Here is a 20,236-nt window from a genome sequence, read left to right as displayed (position 1 = left end):
AAGCTTAAGATGATGTTAACATAATAAAATGCACCAAATGAGGTAGCATTTTTCCAAATTGAGTTAGGATACTATAAAGTGATGTCTCTTGACATAAATATAGCTAAGAAAATTGACCATATGAACAAAGAATCCATGATTCTTACTCCAAAAGAAGAACTCATCGCTCAATTTATAGAGAACATGTTTGCAAACTTACAATGCTTAAGAGATGAAGTAGACCCAAATATTTTGCTTCTTCCAAGATTCTGTAGGTTACACACGGTCATCCATTTAGAATTTGAATGCTCACATTTTCAAGAAGCAACTACTAAGGTACTCACTTAGATAATTCAATCCAATGATGGTCAAACACCAAATGAGGTACAAAAGGAAAGTTAAATTTTTACAAACACATCTGAATTGGTTGAGATTCATGAAGAAGAAAAGGAAGATTCCAATCCATTATATAGTGACACTTCTTTAGATGGTGGGGGTTTATCTAATCCTCCACCTGGAATGATCAAAGTCCAAAGGAGGAGACATTTTGTAAAAGGCCAAGATTGTACCTCAGTGGTTGTTCATCGAAAACCCCAAATTGATAAGACCCACAAATTGATTGGGGATATTCAAAGTCAACAATAAAAAAAATGGCCCCTGTATCCAAGAAAAACTATGGCAACTCACCAAGTCCACTATGTGAAAGATTTCAATGGGTCCCAAAGAAATAATCTTTTAAAACTCAAGTCAAGGAAAAGCTATGCACAAACAAGCACAAGGTAGAAAGCCTAAAGAAAAACCAATCTGGACCCTTAAGTTTGACATCTCTAACTAAAAAAGTAGGAGTCAATGTAGGTATTGATCTGATGAACCCTAAAGGTAAGTCTTTTTATGAAACATATCATTTAGATTTTAGATGTACTAACAATGTTACAGAATATGAAGCCTTGATTTGTGGAATCCTCTTTGCATTGGAGAAAAATGTCAAAGCTCTCGTAGTTGAAGGCAATTCTTAGTTAGTCATTAGACAGGTGAAATGAATCTATTCATTCTATGATAGGAGACTACTTGCATGCTGGAAAAGAGTTTGGGACTTGTTGGAAGATTTTGAGGCCTTGAACATAAGGTCCATTCCAAGGAAAAAAATGGTATTTGATGCCCTTGCCATTTTAGCAAGTGCGTTGCAACCCATTGAAAGGAAAAATCTAAAGAGATTTTTAGTTTAATTGGTTATGCCTTGTCTATTCTAGATAATATCATGAACCTCCAAGTTTTCCAGGATGACCAACATATTCTAGAGTTTATCATGTGCAATTGCCTCTTCAAGGGACAAGATATCGATGATACTCCTGACGATAAACCTAAAGAAGATGATCTAGAGGATGAAGATAGAATTATAAATTTGAAGAAAAATATCATTCCCAAGGGAATGGTAGAGCTAGAATGCATCTTTGATCAAGATGAATCAACACGTAGTAAAAGGAATGTTGAGGAAAAAGGGGCCAAAGAATGTGATTCATACAATTTAGGCACAAAAGAAAATCCAAAGATGGTCAAAATTGGAAAGGCTTGTAACCCTTAAGAAAGAGAAAGTATGCTTCAATTTCTTACGGAGTAAAAAGATGTCATTTCTTGGAGTTATGAAGAACCCAAAACCTATGATCCTGAAATGATCACACCTGACATTCCATTGAAGCTAGATGCCAAAATTTTTCATCAGAGATAAAGACCAGTGAATCCCATAATTGTGCCTTTGATTATGAAAGTACATAAGTTAATTGATGCTAAACTTATCTTCCCAATCTAAAATTCTACATGGGTTTCTAACTTGGTCCTAGTAAGGAAGAATACTAGAGAAATTCATCTTTGTGTAGATTTTTGAAATTTGAATTTGGCCTCTGCGAAGGATAATTACCCATTGCTCTCATTCAATGAAGTGTTGCAAATTGTGAATGGGTCTAAAATGATGTCTTTTCTAGATAGATATTCTAGATTCAATCAAGTGATGGTAGATGAAGCAAATAGGTTGAAGATGAAATTTACAATGAAATGGGGAACCTTTACATACTGAAGGATGCCTTTAAAATTGATCAAAGTGGGAGCCACCTTCCAAAGAGTAATGGACAAAGCATTCAAAGGGCTGATAAACAAGTAGATAGTCATCTACATGGATGACCTTATTGTCTTTTCTAAAGAACAAAATGCTCATATCATAGACTTGAAGCAAGTGTTCAACCAATGTCAAAGGTATGGTATATCACTAAATCCAAAAAAGTGTTCATTCAGGGTTACAAAAGGAAGGTTTCTTGGTCATATTATTTTTGAAGTTGGGATATCTATTGATCTAGAAAGCATAGATTCCATTCTTAATCTAGCACCCCCTCATATTCGTAAAGAGCTGAAATATTTCTTTGGAAAAATCAATTTTGTATGTAAGTTCATTAGTGGATTTTCTAAGATAGTATGCCCTCTTAATGATCTACTTAAGAAAGGAGAAAAAATTGAATGAGTTCTTGAAATAAAGAAATATTTTGAAGACATCAAAGTGGCAATCTATATGGCCCCAATTCTTGTAAGTCTAGATTATGATCTACCATTCAAAATCTACTCATTTTCTTCAAAACATTTATGTGCTAGGATTCGTACTCAAAAGAAAGACAGAGAGGATGAGAGCCCTATTGCATTCATGAGTTTCCCACTAATGAATGTTGAGTTGAACTATTCTAATATTGACAAATAGTCTTTCAAATTAATAAAAGTAGTTAAGAAGTTCCACCATTACATACTTAGAAGCAAGATATATGTAATTGTGCCTGACCCCACGGTTAAGACATTGTTGATGTAAAATGAACTAGGTAAGAGACAAGGAAAATGGATGGCTATATTAGAAGAGTTTTATTTGGAGATTCAACCAATGAAGTTGGTAAGAAGACAAGGATTAACCAAGGTGAGAGCTGATAATGAGATCAGTAATGATAACAAAATCAAATTTGATGACAAAATTAGCACTGAAAATCAACTAAAGATCATGCTATCTCAAGTGGATATTGATCAAGGAATAATCACTGATGTTTGGTATCAAGATATTGTTTACTATCTTTTGCAAAACCAATACCCCAACTGGATGAATAGTTCCTAGCATAGAGGGCACAAGATGAAATGTGAATTGTAGTGCCTCTCATTTTTGTAGTCTGTACCTTGTTCATTTTGTTTCAAGAGATACTTGATACTCTTATTATTTGTACTTTGTGATGACCTGAGGGTTAGATGTTATACTTTGATTTTAGTACCATAGATGCATTACTACTATGTTATTCAATTTATCATATTTGCATGTTGATGTCATTTTGAGATGATAATAGATCTATGATGATACCTAATTATCTAGTATTTGGACATATTTTTGATTATGTTATGTGATGGATTTTATGCTATGGTTATTTACTTTATTCTTCTCTCTTTGTGCTTTATGAAAATGTGAGTGATATAAATGGATTATTTTAGTATAGTTGAATAAATGGTTAAATTAGTTATTTATTGCTTCAGCTATGTTGTTATGTGCAATTGCACTTGATTGTGTGTTTTAGTGTGTAGAATTTATATCCATGGTAGTGACACATGCAGTTAGTGATTCAACTATTCATATTTTACCAATGATATCCCTGTATGGTCAATGCATCCTTATTTAATTTTTTAATTAAATCTTTTAATGATTATTAAATTTGAACTCATTTGCATTATGTGATTAGACCAGTGAGCATGTCTGTGCATTTACTAGTTTGCATTGTCACGAAAGTTGTTAAGGAGATTTCTATGATTTTTGATTTTTTGGGTTCAAATTTTATTGAATTTAATCTTTGGTAGCTTTTCCTTAGGTGAATTCCTATTTTCATTTGGGTCGATTCAAGGTTTAACTAGGTTGGCTAGGTATTTTCCCTAATCGATTATTCACTTGAAAAGTGAATAAGTATGGAAAGAGGAATTTAATTCCTCATTTTTCAATTTTGCAATTTAGAAATTGGAGAGCATTTTTTGAAATCATTTTCTATAGGAATGGTCTTCTATTTGTTATGAGAGCTATGAGTGTGGGATCTTCACATGGATAGACTCATTGGATCCAACTCAGGGAGACCTTGCTTTGCCATCATTTTCAATAGTATCTATGGGTTATTTATTTTAACTGGCTATTTTTCATTTAGCCCTTTTGGCTATTAGGTAGGGCTTTCTTGTTTTCTTGTTTCTACTTCATTTTAGCTTTTGTTTCTAGTAGCAGTTTGTTGGGAGGCTGAGAACTAGTGTTCCCCTCCATTTTTGTTTGTTGGTTCTACCCAGTTGGTCAGGTATGAATATTTTCCCTATTTTTGGGATGGGGGTTTTGGGTTTCATGCTGTTATGCTGGCTATTTTTTCATACGATTTTTGAACCCAAATTTTATTGTATTTTTGTGATTTTTGTGCCCAAAGACCAAATGGGTTTTAATTTTGAAGTTTTCCAATTTTTGGGTTTTTACCTCATTTTACGTGCCACCCTATTTTCTCAAGTTTTCTTGGCATGATGTTGGTCGTGGACATGGACCATCCATTTGGATGTCATCTAATCCATTTTTTTACTTTTACGTTGCATTGATATGTGTGCTACATCTTTTGTCCCAAGTCTATTTTTGGTTGAGTGTATTTTTGCATTATGTTCTCATCCAATCCTTGTGCTATAACTTCATTATGGTGGTGTGCCACACATGAGTATGTACGTGTACAATTGTCAAGTGACTTGCGAGTCTCGATCTTCTATGGTACTTCTAGGAGTTATGATCATTAGGGTTGGGTTGGGAATATGCATGCTTATGAGCACTCATCATTGGATGAACATGGGTAGGGTAGGGTAGGATATGGAGGGGGCTTCTATCTCATAGCTTGATGATCATGGTGCCATAGGTTTGTAGAGGGAGCTTCAATTTAAGTGATCACTAAATAAAATTTTGGGTGGTAATAAAACTTAAGATAATAAAATGTGTGAGCATTCGATTAAGTTTGAGGACACAGTGCTAGAGCCTTCTATCGAGGAGTTGAATCTACATGATTTGAGCTTGGGCTTGTCAATGATAAGTGACTCTCCATGATGTCAGCTCCTACATAGTAACCCATTGAGTGTTTGACTAGGACATGTGATGTAGGTAAGATGGGGAATAAGTAGGGCCAAAGGCTCACCCAGCTATCCAAACACATAAAGAATAGCAAACAAAGGAGGCAGAAGTGTGAAATACTTTTATTGATTCATCAAAATATCTTCATACATGCCCAGCTATAAGGCCTTTTGGATTATAGCCAAATACAAATACATTCACATTCAAAGATCCAACAATAAATTTGTAGTTTCTAGTTCTACTCTGCAATCCTCTTTGAAAACTTCTTGCCTAACTCTAAGCCTAAACACTCTATATATACTTGTCAAAATAGCTTATAGATCATTCTAGAACATTACATAAGAGGAAGTCTGACCCAAAAATGGTTTGGACACATCCCAAGAAAATATCTTAACATAAATATTGTGATCGAAATAAATCTCGTAAGTTGGCTCGCAAAAATAATGTCCAAATGCTAACACTCAGCATAAATAAGAAAACTTGGGACATGAAGGGTCACCTAACATACACTGGGTAACTCAACACATGAAGGAATTGCTATAGTAACTTGGCACATAAAGGAATTGCTATAGTAACTTAGCATCAACTGAGTGCGACAATAACTCAGCACCAACTTGTAGAATGAACAAAAATGAGTAGGATAGCAAGGCAACCTAGGATGCTCCTACATTAGACAACTAGGGTTCAAAGAAATGATTCTCCTAAATCATTGAGATGTCACAATCTGAGTTAAATCCAACTTAGATTGAGAAATCCATGAAGCATCTTCAATAGGCATGTTTTTCCACTTCACCAAATATCCATAGTAATCTTTTCCTCTTGTGCTCGTGCCAACTCTTTGATCCAATATATGTTCAACTTCTTCAATTCGTTTCTTAGGATAATCATCTGATACAACAATTTCATCATCTAACTCATGATACTTATATAAAATAGCAACATTAAATATACTAGATATATCCATCTCATCAAGTAACTCAACTTCATAAGCATTACCACTATCAAACTTCTTCAAGATCCTACAATGTCCAAATTTCTTCATCTTTAGCTTACTGTATGTTTCAATAGGAAATATTCCTTTCTTTAAATGAACTAGCACCTCATCACCAACTTTAAAATCATGATGTCTTCTAGACTTATTAGCATTCTTCTTATACTTTTGATTACTTTGTTCCAACCTCAACTTCACTTCCTTATGTAAAGACTCCATAAAATCAGTGAATTCTTCTCTTGCAGCACTTCTCTTTTCTTCACCAGTAACATCTCTCAAATTTGGTACTTCTCTAGGATGCATTCTAGTAACAATCTCAAAAGGTGTCTTCCCTGTACTCCTATTCATAGAATTTTTATATGCAAATTCAGCTTGTGCCAATACCATCTCTCAATTATTTGGCTTATTCCCAACTAAAAATCTCAATAAATTACCCAAGCTTCTATTCAAAACCTCAATTTTTCCATTTGTTTGTGGATGGAATGTAGAACTAAACTTTAATTTAGTACTCATCTTCTTCCACAAAGTCTTCCAAAAATAACCAACAAACTTACTGTGTCTATCAGAAATAATGCTTCTTGGTAATCCATTAAATCTCATAATCTCTTTAAAAAAAAGTTCAACAACATGCTCAACATCTAATGTCTTCTTACATGGTATGAAATGAGCCATCTTAGAAAATCTATCCACTACAACAAATATGGAATCATACCCCTTCACTGTGTTAGGTAATCCAAGAACAAAATCCATACTGATGTCACTCCAAGGTTTCTTAGGAATAGTTTTAGATGTATAAAAATGATTATTTTGACTCACTCCTTTTGCAACTTGACAAACCCCACAACTCTTTACAAATTTCTAAACATCCTTATACATTTGTGGCCAATAATACTTCTCTTTCAACAAACTCAATGTCTTATCAATTCCAAAATGTCTAGCCAATCCACTACTATGCTTTTCCTTAATTAGATTCAACCCCATAGAACTTCTAGGAATACACAATTAAATTCCTTTGAACAAAATACCTTCTTGAATGAAATACTCATCATACTTACTTATGTGATCTATCAGATTTGGTGCTCTGCACTCTCTCCATGTCTCAAAAAAATTAGGATCAACATTCATACAACTCTTTTATTTCATCAAAACCAAGAACTTCAACCTTCATTTTAGTCAACAAAGAACATCTTCTACTCAATGCATCAACAATTCTATTAGTAACTCCACTCTTATACTTAATAAGAAATGTGAAATTCTGCAAGTACTCAACCCACTTCATATGTCTCTAATTCAATTTACGTTGACTTCCCAAGTATTGTAAAGCTTTATGATCAGTATACAACACAAACTCCTTCCAAATCAAATAATGTCTCCACTTCTTCAATGCTTGAAAAATAGCATAAAACTCTTGATCATACACAAAATACTTCCTTTTAGCATCGTTCAATTTTTCAGTAAAGAAAGCAACATGTTTTCCTTCTTGTCTTAATACAACTACTATTACATTACCATTTGCATCACATTCAACTTGAAATACTTTGTTGAAATTAGGCAAAGCCAATATAGGTAAGTCAACAACCTTTTGTTTCAAAGTCTCAAAACTCTTATCAGCTCCATGTGTCCACTTGAATTCCTTTTTATCTCCCCTCATTGGCTCAATCATAGCATTACAAACAACACTAAAATTCTCTATAAAGTTTCTATAAAAACTAGCCAAACCATGTAATGATCTTACCTCACCTACATTCTCAGGTGCAAGCCATTCCAAAATTTCTTTAACCTTCTTATGATTCATCTCCAATCCATCAGCTGAAATCCCAAATCCCAAATACACAATCTCCTCTTGCATAAAAGAACACTTTTTCAAATTAATTAACAATTTTTCCTCTTTCAACCTCTGCAATACTTGTCTAATATGCTCAAGATGTTTGTCCTTAGTCTTACTGAATATTAGAATATCATCCAAATAAATAATCACAAACTTACCCAAAAATATTTTCAGAACTTCATTCATCAACCTCATCAAAGTACTATGTGCATTAGTCAAACCAAAAGGCATAACCAACAATTCATACAAACCATCTTTTGTCCTAAAAGTAGTCTTCCATTCATCACCTTCTCTGATTCTGATTTGATGATTGCCACTCTTCAAATCAATCTTGGTAAAATACTTTGCTCCACTCTAACAATCCATTATATTATCCATCCTCGGCATAGGAAACCTATATTTCACTATAATTTTTTTAATAGCTCTGGAATCAATACACATTCTCCATTCTTTGTTGTTTTTAGGTGCTAATATAGTAGGTACAACACATGGAATCAAGCTTTCTCTAATCAAATCTTTCTACAACAACTCATGCACTTGTCTATTAAGTTCTTTATTCTCTATAGGTGTCAATCTATATGGTGCTTTGTTTGGAAAACTAGCTCCAAGAATTAGATCCATACAATGACTTATACTTCTGTTTGGCAGTAAAGCATCAGGAATATCCTTAGCAATAATATCCTTATACTCATTCAGTAATTCTATAATTTCTACTAGTACTTAGCTATTGCTATCTGCTGTCACTCAGTCATTACTACTAACACTCAGTCCTCTAGAAACTATAGCTTAACAAACTTGATTCTTCTTTACTTCCTTTTCAAATTTCTTTCCATTAACCATGAAAACTTTTATTGTAGTACAACTGACCTCATTTGGACTTTCAATCAAAGGTAGCAATATTTGTTTCTTCCCATTTACTCAAAGAGTATATTGATTCAATCTTCCATCATGTACAACATATCTATCATATTGCCAAGGTCTACCCAACAAAATATAACAAAAATCCATGGGCATAATATCACAAAAAAATTCATCAAAGTAATGTCCAATCTTGAACTTCACAAGGCATTGCTCACTTACTAATATCTTATGCTCATCTTTGATCCATGAAACATGATAAGGTTTGGGATATTTCAGCCTCTGCTACTACAACTTTGTAACCAGCTCTTCTAAACTTCCACTATCAATGATCACCTTGCAACATTTTTCAGCCATCTTACATCTTATCTTGAAAAGACTTCTCCTTAAAATAGGTTCCTCATCACTTCCCTTATTACATAAGGTTCTTCTCACCATCAGATTTTCTCTAGACTCAGGTGTAGTTGGTGAAACCTCATCATCTCCTTGAATCATAACATTTTTGTTACCTTGCCCACTTTCAGAGGATCTACATTGAAAAGATCTATGTTTCTCTTTACCACATCTGAAATAATTACCATTAAATCCACCTCTAGAATAAGAATTACCTCTTCCTCAGTAAGAATTAGTACCTCCTCAATAAGAATTACCACTTTTTCATTTGGTTTTTCCTTTGTCATCATTCTTCCACTTAGATTTGCCTTTATCCTATACAAAATTGTCAAATCTACCACCTTCACCATAAGATCTACGTTTGCCTCTCTAGAATCTACCACCTCTACCTCTTTGTCTTTGTTCATGTTTCTTTTTCAATATCTCCTCAACTTTCAAGGCATATTGATGAACTTCTTCAACACTTTCTAACTTCACAAAACTTATTTCATCTTCAATTCTAGATCTCAATCCATTTATGTACCTTGCAATTTTCTCAACATCATTGTCCACATGTCTAGATCTGATGTCCAATCTATAGAATTCCTCAATACACTCTTTCATAGTCATGTCCTTTTGTTTCAAATTTTGCATCTTTCTCAAAAACCTAACTTAGTAATCTGTAGGGAGGAATTTGTTCTTTACATAGTTCACCATCTTTGGCTAAGTTCTAATCTTCTCCTTTCCTCTCCTTTGTCTATTAGTTTACAAGTGCTCCCACCATAGTGATGCATGACCTTTCAACCTAGTGACTGCAATCTTCACCTTTCTATTATCAGGATTTTTTTCATACTTAAAGAACTTCTCCATATCAAAGATCCAATCCAACATAGCATTGGCATCCAATTTTCCATCATAAGGAACAACTTCTATAGTAGGATTTAAATTTTCCATAGACAACACTCGCAATAATCTTTCCTTATCTTGATCTTCTTCAAGTTCAGGATTATGGTTTGGTGTTGCTATTTCATCATTGTTTACATCATCAAGATGTGCTCCTCTCCTCTGGGCTATCTCCACAACATCTAATCTAGCCACAATTTGTCTCAACTAATCTAATATGGCATTATCAACATTTCCTCTACCACAAACCATCTTTACAAATAAGGTTCCTACAAGATTGTAACCCTCTACAAGTTATAGGTCAAATTTGTAGATCTAAACCCTACAACCAAATCTAAATCAAGGTTCTACATGATCCAATATCCACAAGGATAAACCTCGAGCTCTGATACCACCTAACGTAGGTAAGATGGGGAATAACTAGGACTAAAGGCTCACCCAGCTATCCAAACCACCTTGCAAGAGTTAACACAATGGAAACAAACACAAAGAACAACAATCAAAGGAGGAAGAAGAGTGAAATAATTTTATTGATTCATCAAATTATCTTCATACATGCCCAACTATAAGGCCTTTTTGGTTATAGCCAAATATAAATACATTCACATTCAAAGATACAACAACAAATTCACACTTTGTAATTTTTCTCTGCAATCCTCTTTGAAAACTTCTTTCCTAACTCTAAGCCTAAACACGCTATATATACTTGCAAAAATGGCTTACAAATCATTCTGAAACATTACATAAGAGGAAGGCCAATCCAACAATGGTCTGGACACATCCCAAGAAAAGATCTTAACATAAATATCATGGTTGAAATAAATCACATAAGTCAACTCGCAAAAATCACATCCAAATGCTGACACTTGGAATAAATAGGAAAAATTGACACATGAAGGGTCACTTGGCATACACTGGGTAACTCAGTACATGAAGGAATTGCTATAGAAACTTGGCACATGAAGGAATTTCTCTAGTAACTCAGCACATGAAGGAATTGCTATAGTAACTCAACACATGAAGGAATTGCTACAATAACTCAGAACCAACTAAGTGCTATAGTAACTTGGCACCAATTTGTAGAATGAACAAAAATGAGCAAGTTAGCAAGGAAACCTAGGATGCTCTTGCATCATGTAGTTTATGCATTGCCTTTTTTCTTGGTTTCAATCATCAACTATCTAGCATGAGTGTTAGCCATGGATGTTTTCTTTATGTGTGTTTGTGTTTGGTTCATTATCTCCATCAACATGATGGGAGTGGACCTATGGGTTTCACATGGTTGGGAGGTTTAACTATCTTTACCACTACTAGGGACCAGTGGACAAAGACAATTCTTTATTCTAGTATGACCATTGCTTGTGTTTCATTTGGTACTTTAGGTTTTGGAGTATATTATCTTATGATTTATGCTTTCACTGGAATGCTTATATATCATGTTTAGATGATGTTAGTATTGATGCATTTCCTTATTATGATGTTTAGCATATGCTAGATGATGAGTTGATTTTTAGGATTATCTTATGGTTTACTTCTAGCATGTTAGATTTTCTTATTCTTATGTTATAACACATTTTAGTAGTGACGTCCTCATAAGATAGCACTAATGATTTGGTCGGTAGATGGGATGTAATGCATGGGGGATGGCTAGGGCCCATGATGGTCTTATGATGATATTATAGTTGGGAGGAACCATGTACTTGGTTTGGTTGTTCTATTCATTACAATATTATTTCAGTTTATTGTAGTGTTTTTTTAGTACACTATGATATTTCCTTCTGTACTTTCCCTTCACTGCTATGTTAGATGGTTAGATGCAGTTTTCATCTTGTAGCTATTGTGTTTGAGTGTCTATACCTCAAATGTGGATTTGATAATCCTCAGTGTGGAGGTTTTAAGTTCTTATTTTACCTCTTGATTCATCCTTAGATTTTGTTCTTGTATTCCTAGGCAACCATGCATCAACATTGGATAATACTTTAAAGTATCACATGCCCAAAAGAGTTTTATCGTGTAACCCCTGATTGTATCACATGCCTTTTGGAATAATGTCATGTGATATTGGAAAGTATCGCATGCCCATTAAAGAAAGGTCATATGATACTTGGTAAGTATTGAATGCCTTCTTGAGAATTGTCACTTGATCCCTAAAAGTATCACATGCATTCATTAGAAAGGTTGTACAATGTTGGAAAGTATCACACAATGCTCTATGAAAGTATTACCTAGGTTTTGGAAAAACCTACTCGAGCAGATAGCAGGCACTTTTTGGGTTGACCAAAAGTTTTTCAGAGGTGTTTTGGATACTTTTTTTGGTATTCTCAAATACCTTGGAATTACATTTCAAATTTGATAAGTTTTTAGATTCATATTTGTTTGCATCCTTTTGAGGTTAGTTATTTTGTTCAGCAGTGGTGTTTGGACATCCATTGGTATTTGGATGTGTGTTTAGTCTTTCATTGTGTTCTTCGTGATCCTCATATGTTGTATGTCATGTGTATCCATACTTTAAAAACAATTTTTTTAATCTTGGCTTATATTTAAGAACACCATGAGGAGGAACAATATGATGGTGGGGGAGAATAGGGTAACAATAATCATATTTTCATGGGGGTATTGATGAAATTGCTTTAGGATATTCTTACTTGGTTGGGACCTCATGTTGAGGAGTGCCAACAAAATAATAATTAGGAATAGGGATCTCATCATGGAGAATCCTATCAATTAGAGCATAGAGAGGAGCATGAATGAGAATGTTCGTGTACACCACTTGGTGGAAGAAGGCACCGATGGAGGGGCCATGGTTAGGATGATGATGATTTCACTCAGGTTGAAATGATGTAGGAACTTCAGAGGTCCAAACTATTTGATGGAAAGGGGATAGGACTCAAGGCTGAGACCTAGTTATTTGATATGGGGTGTTGTTTCTCTTTACTACCTTATGGGAGAAATGTGAAGGCCTGTTACATGATCACACAACTAAGTGAACATGGTTCCATTTGGTGGGATATAGAGAGTGATAGGCTCCACATCAATGTGGCAAATCTGACTTGGGAGATTTTTAAAGAGAGGTTCTGGGAGAAATTCCTATCACCACAGTACCATGAAGCTCACATTGATGAATTTCATGAGTTTAGAAAAGGCTTAATGATAGTAGATTAGTATGAGAAGAAGTTCCTTGGGTTGAAGTAGTACTCAAGCTATAGACATGATCAGGTACTCACCACTCAGAATTCTTTGAGGGGCCTTAGGGACTCCACCATTGGGGATGTTTGTGCTCATCAGCCAAGGACACTTGTGCTTACCATAGAGAAGGAAATGATCATAGAGAGAAATGTGGCTAGGGGGTTTAGTGGTAAATTTGGTTCTTAGAACCAAAGCACATTGAACTTGGGGTAGGATACATAGTATTCTTAGTCCTCAGGAAAGGGGCAAGCCCAATCAACACCCTTGTAGGGTGGTTATCACGATAAGGGTAAGAAGAGGTTTTGTGGCAAGGGTGGCCAGTCTTTTGGTACCAACAAGAAGAAAGGAGATAACCAAATCTAAGGACATAAATCTCACTAGGATCATCCCCCTTAGAATTCTTAGTAGAATTCTAGTAGGGGTAGTGCACCTTATCCTAGCACTACTCAAGGTAGTTAGGGAATAGGTTCCAACTTTGGGGGAAACCATTTTTCTTGTAGCCAACGTGACCATATATATTTTGAGTGTTCTATCAAACCATCTATAGGACCTAGTAAGGGTGTAGCTAGATCAAAGCCTATAGTGGGAGATGCTAGTAGGAATCATCGAGTCTTTGTAGTGGTTGAAAATTGTCAAGATGAGCATCAAGGTATGATAGTTGAGGCTACAGGTGCATTGCTTGATATTTTCGCTTCAATTTTATTTGACTCTAGTGCTTCAAATTCTTTCACTTCACCATCTCTTGTTCAATGATGTGGCTAGTGGTAGTGCATAAAGTTTATAGGTGGCAATTTGAGTTAGCCACAGGTTTGAAAGTGGTTGTAGACTCATTGGTCAGTGGTTGTATTTTGAATTTGGGAACTTTCACCACCACAGTGGATCTTTGTATTCTACCTTTGGGATTGTATGACATTGTGTTGGGCATGGATTGGTTAGTTACCCATTAGGAAAATATAGATTGTCATTGTAAGATGGTAGATTGTTTTGATGGCATAGGTGGGAATGTGCAACTTTTGGGAATCCTAAGACCATTCTCACTTTGGATAATTTTAGCTAATCAGCTGAAGTGGAGTGTGTAAAAGGGTTGTCAGTTATTTCTTATTTCTATTAGTGATCTTGAAGAAGTTGAGAGTCATATGGTGACACTTGATGATCACCCACTCCTTTGTGAGTATGTATATGTGTTTCTTGCTGAGATACCTGGTATGCCACCTTAGTGTGACATTGATTTTTGGATTGATCTTGTACCAAGAGTAGAGCCAATTTCATGAGCTCCCTATTGCATGACTACTTAGGAGTTGAGCAAGCTCAGATTGTAGTTGGAGGAGTTTTTGGCCAAGGGCCACATTCATCCTAGTGTATCCCCATGGGGTGCACCAGTCATCTTCATGAAGAAGAAGAATGGATTCTTGTAGTTGTGAATTGACTACTGACAGTTGAATAAGGTGATGGTGAACAACTAATATATTTTGCCAAGGATTGATGACTTGTTTGATTAGATGAAGGGAGTATGAGTATTCTCAAAGATTGATCTAAAGTCAAGATACCATTAGGTTCATATCTAGGAAGCTAACATTCATCAAACAACTTTTCATACACGGTATGGGCATTATAAGCTCACAGTTTTACCCTTTGGGTTAACCAATGCACCATCAATGTTTATGAGTTTAATGAATAGAGTATTTCACACTTACCTTGATTAGTGTGTCATTGTATTCTTGGATGACATATTGATCTATTCAAAGATTCTAGAGGAACATGAAGTCCATTTACATCAAGTATTGCAGTGCTTGAGAGACCATCAGTTGTATGACAATGACAACTTGAGTAGGTTTGGATTCTTCCAGTTAGAGGTGAACTATTTGGGGCACATCATCACTAGTGATGGCATTGTAGTGGATCAAGAGAAGATTTTTGCTATCATGCATTGGCTAGTACCCACTACTATCTTAGAAGTTCATAGTTTCATGGGATTGGTGGGCTACTACAATTGCTTTGTGAAGGATTTCTCACGAGTAGCTCATCCCATCACTTCTCTTTAGAAAAAAGGGAGTCAGATTAGTATGAGGAAAAATTTAATGTTCTTAAGGAGTGTTTGATTAGGGCACTAGTCCTTAAGTGTTTCATCTTGTAGGTGATTTCATGGTTTTCCCAGATGCTTCATTGGAAGGCGTGGGTGTAGTGTTGATGCAAGATGGCCAAGTAATTGCATATAAGCCTAAGAAACTCAAGGCCCATGAGCTTAATTAATCCACTTATGATTTGGAACTCAAGGTTGTGGTGCATGCCCTTGTACATTGGAGGCATTTTCTTTTGGGACATAGGTTTGAGTTGTATAGTGATCATGGGAGCTTGCAGTATATCTTTACTTAGCCAAACCTGAATGCACAACAATATCACTAGATGGAATTCTTGTACAAGTATAACTTTGATGTTCATTATGTAATATTCTTCTAGATAGACATTGAAATGATGTTGAGTTTCTAACCATGGAATTTTATTAAATAGTTGGCAAACATAATTCTACTATTTATTAATGACTCGTTGAATCTTAATTAATGACTATATACCAATCTAACCTTCAGATGTCTAGCTGTTTATATTAATGTTCACAAAGGCTCACAATATTGATATATTAGATATATAAAATGATAAGATAGAGTTACAATAAAATAAGAATGTAGCAACTCAATAATATCTAGAAACTAGATGGTTTCCTATGTGTTATTGAAAATCATACAAAGCCCGTTTGGAAGTTTAGGAAATCAGACTGAAATACAATAAATAAGCATCATGATTAATTCGGTAATGAAATACCTGATCTGGCTAGAAACATAGTCCTATGTAAAATTGAGGAAGTATCAATGTTTCATGCATGATATATAGTAATGACAACCTTAGAACCAAGTCTATTTGTTGATACTTTCTCTCATGACACTCTACTATTCCCTCCTTGGCTACGGTTACTTTTCTTACTGTGTGTTGCCTGTACATGGACTGTCTACTAATGTGCTACTATAATAATTGACTCTCCTCTACAATACTCCTTTTGACTTCTAGTGGTAGATAATGGGTATTAGAAAAAGTTCAATTATTATATGAACCACTCAAGACCAGAAGATGTGCCTATATCATTGTGTTGGCTACTTAATTCTGAATGCATCATCTGCTATTTCTACCATGAAAGAGTACCAAAATACCACTACTAGATTTATACATACCAGTTCTTGAAGTATCTAACAATATTTATGCTTACTATATTTATAAACTCCCACTTCTTTTAAACCTTCAATGCATCAATTTGGAGCTATAATTCTGAAGTGTAAATGTGAGATACTAGGTTTGTGTCTAATCTCACTATTCTTTCCTTAAGGGTTTTCATCCCTAAGAAATACCTAGTCACAATTAAGCAACCATTAGGATTTATAAAACAACATATATTTTTTGTTCTAATCCCAGTGTAGCTTCACACTTTTATAACCTTAATATGAGGGAAGACACAAGCAACTAGGCAATGTGGGATTAACAGCCAATTTCATCTTTTAGTCACTTAAGTGACTTTATAACTTTATAAAATTAAAATATTTAAATAAATGATTTAAGTCACTTAAAACTTTAATATCTCTTACATACTTATTTGATTGCCATGTCATCTTAAATAGGAATCTCTCCTCATAATTCCCCATGTGACCAGATACACTTTCTAAAAATAGAAAGGATCCATCTCAATTACCCCTAACTTACTATACATAGTAAGTATGGAAAATGGAAACCAAATGACATCAAATGAAGGCCAAATCCATAAATCATTGAATGTTGGAGATGAACCAATCCTTAAAAGACCCTCTAACTATCCCCATTAGCCTACAAGGATCAAATATTAGGCAAATCCTTGAAATATTGATGTTGGCAACCAATGGCAACATTATAGTCCTCCCTTTCTGAGATTTCTTGCCCCTAAGCAATCTAACAATAATAGTGAACTCCAACCTCCACCTAGATCCCAAATGAAGTAGTACATGACACCCCTATTAACATTGAACCAGCTGCATACCACTAACATCATCAGGACCAACAACATAACCTATAGTATAGCACTCAAAACTTGTGCTAATGATGTAAGAGTTAGAATATCACCATAAGAATCCCCCGCAAGAAACATCTTCATCCTAGTTCTCACCCATATAATAAAAATTGGACTATAATTTAGATCAACAATCCCTTGAAGAGAAATAAGCACAGGAGAACCATGCACACTTATGCAAACTATATCAACCATACATGTAGCCACATCAAAATGTGAAAGCATGGGAATGTTACTAACTACCACAACACAAAACTGAATCTTTGCAGATAGTGAAAATTGAGCCCCGCTCTACTTAGGTAAGTAATCAACCTCAAACTCAAAAAATAGATTGTTATAAGACAATGTTAAATCCATTTCAAATATAGAATTATCCATGAAGTGAACATTAGCAATTTTTTGATTGATAGTGTAACATGACTCTATCACTACATCACTCACCTCATCAACAATAACAAGTGTACTATCATTGAAGCACACATATACAACCACATGCATACTACTAAACTATTCAATGGATGGCTCAAATGATACATAAGTGGCTATTGATATGATAGTATCATCACATGCTCCTACTCCCACTATCATTGCATTGCCATCAAAAACATGATTTGGGAGGACTCATGCTAACAACTGCATCATCTAACTTAATTTGACATAAATCCTCATTGCATTCCACCTCAAATCTAGCCAACTCATGTAGTGTCTCATAAGAAATATCCCACAAATCTAAAGCCACAACTATATCATCACCTTCCGCTCTTAGAAAAAGTGATATTATTCTCTTTGAAATTAGTTGGGTCATCCATTTGTGATTTTGATTCATCTAAGTCACTAGCACATCCAACTATTTCTCAATACCTTGTATCTCAAATTCTCCCTTCATTAGTAGAGAAGTATTCCCTCTACAAGTGTAATGAATACCAAACCTTCTATCACCATCCATAACAATAAAAACCAAGTCTTCCCTCTGTGGGTCAACATAAAAGTGATGACCACTCCTCACAGTGTAATGGCAATAAAAACTCCCAATCTCTATCAAGGGCTCATCATCATCAAACTGAAATCAAAAGATGGCTCCAATCTTTGACTCTGAACTATTGGTTGGGTAGGGTCCTAGGTGACCCCCTTAGCAAGCCCAACCACCAAATCCCTAGTGGGAAGCATTATAGCCAAGGTCTCTACAATCTTCCTCACCAATTGTTGAATAGCACAAGAGCCTTGAATAAGAGCACCCTTAGATATACTATATGAAACCTTTCACAAATCTGAGCTCTCAAGAAAATATTCCATGAATGACTTAGTATAGTAGAAATTGTATGTGGAAGCATCAATCTACTCCCCTGCAATCCACAACTGATCTCTCTGAAAATGTGACAATGTGAATTGTCCCATGCTATCAATTGTATGAAAACAAGAAATAGATTCTCTTCTAGTAGAAGGAAGCAAATCATCATGAGATATCATCTCCATTGATGCTCTCACTTCCTCTATACATACTACACTCATATCTTGAACAAAGGTGTTTGCCACATCATCACATCCCTCATCCTCAATCATAGAAGCAAAATCCCCACCAACCACAATATGTAACTGAACAAGGTTTGCGGCTAGTGTTGACTATACCCATTCTAACTCCACGGTAACCTCACCCAATTGTGACTATGACTCTTGAAGAGTCAATCGAGTATACTGAAGAGAGTCCACTATCACCTCAAGCACCTAGGTGAGCTCAACCACCTCCTCCTCTTTCTTTAATAATACCTCATAGTAGGTGCTACCCCACTCTAGAAGGTAATCTCTATCATCAACCAACTGAGAGTAACTATGCTTCAAGATCCTAACAACCTCTTGAAGTGCATGAACCTTTGATAGGGAAAAACTATCATTACCATGCTCATTTGACACTGGGGTACCCAAACTAGATGTAGCTAGCATATGCTAAATAGCATCATAGTGATCAAGAGATAAATAAATGTCACTATCACTCACCTTTAGCTGAGAAGTCACATGATACCTTTGTAATCCATGACTCCTATGCAAGCTCTATGTTTCACTAACTATACTATGATAGGAAATTGAATCAAAACCATCCACTACAAGATCACTCATATATGTGCTATCATCCTTGCACAACTCTACATCCAAGATATAACTACTATGTACTTCAAACAACTCCCTCGAAGAAATAGAAACCCTGGCAATCTCAACATCCATCTCAATATTAAGATCCTATAAACATTGATTCCAAGACTCATCCAAAATCTCATAAGAGTCATCACCCAATATCTAACAAGGGGTATCATACCCAGTGTAAATCATAACATCATCCAACAAATCACCAAAGGTTTTGACATTGTCTGCATCCCCATCACCTAATAGAGTCTCAAATTTTGTCACCTAACTCTAAACACATGACTCTATGATAGGTTGTGAATCAATAATGTAGAGCATTAACCCACATCTATTGACTCCACTGTAACACCCAAATCACCACATCACAGTTGAGTGATTCCACACATGCATCAGTCTCACCTGAAGAAGAAATTGCCTCTTGCACTAGAGCAACACTATGAAAACTCCCATAGAAATCTCCAATAATAATTCCTGCCTCAAGAGAGCCAAAAGTATCAGTAGTAATAACTACATCAATTGTTTCTACACTAATTGTAACAACTCTAGGGGCCTCAATGTGCTAAATCTTAGTGTTGCTATCCACCAAGGGTACTGACATATCTACTGACCTCTATAAAAAGGGTCCACCATCAACATTGTAGATAGGACTAGAAGTTCTTATACCTGTCAAGGATAACTTAAGCTTCCTTCCCTACAACCTCAAAGTTGGCTTTCTAAAGGAAGAAACTATATACTTTTCTATCCTCTCAACTATCTCTA

This window comes from Cupressus sempervirens, chromosome 11 (assembly GCF_028749045.1).
Source record: "Cupressus sempervirens isolate cs-2001-9-10 chromosome 11, ASM2874904v1, whole genome shotgun sequence".
NCBI lineage: Eukaryota > Viridiplantae > Streptophyta > Pinopsida > Cupressales > Cupressaceae > Cupressus > Cupressus sempervirens.
This window is presented reverse-complemented; position numbering follows the sequence as displayed.